At 38.6% G+C, this 560-nt stretch overlaps 1 protein-coding gene across 1 annotated transcript in view; it reads left to right on the top strand.

Moving 5' to 3' along the window:
* LOC102827893 (protein sel-1 homolog 2-like) overlaps positions 1-560 on the top strand; it is a gene marked incomplete at its 5' end in the record, with an annotated part of 67,077 nt that overhangs the window by 30,527 nt on the left and 35,990 nt on the right. The window lies entirely within an intron of this gene.

Raw genomic sequence — 560 nt, forward strand, 5'->3', positions numbered from 1 at the left:
TATCTTTAGATTTGCCTCTTTGCCAACTTCCTAATGAATTATTTATGGCTAACCACTTTTGGTTACATAAGGGCTATTTAGCTCAGTCGGATGTTCATCCCCACAGTTCTCTTATACACCTTTCTTGCTGTTATGTCAACTGTACCCTCAGGCACTATCTTCCCTTCCTTCTCGCCTTTCCACGTGGCCTTATAACTCACCCTTGCAGAGCAACAATGCCCAGAATGTCCCTTTAACAAAAATTAGAAGTCAATCATTCCTGTCCTGCCAAATAGTCCCCAAGTCAAGAAAGTTTATTACACAACTTTAAAATAAGCCTGAGGAAGTTTCAACTCAAGACAAAAAATATACACTTGTAATCTTTGCACCTATGAAGGGTATTAGCTCTCCCTTGTAAATAATCTGCAAAACTCATTCTTCAGACCTGAAAACCTTGCCTGATCAACTAACAGAAGCTGAAGACTAGCTTCATTTATCATCTGCCTGGAATGAAATATGTTATCTAACTATTCTGTTTGATTTCTCTCCCCATATACAGCTTTATAAAGGTGTCTGTGAAC

This window comes from Chrysochloris asiatica, unplaced genomic scaffold (genome assembly GCF_000296735.1).
Source record: "Chrysochloris asiatica unplaced genomic scaffold, ChrAsi1.0 scaffold00741, whole genome shotgun sequence".
NCBI classification, from domain to species: Eukaryota; Metazoa; Chordata; class Mammalia; order Afrosoricida; family Chrysochloridae; genus Chrysochloris; species Chrysochloris asiatica.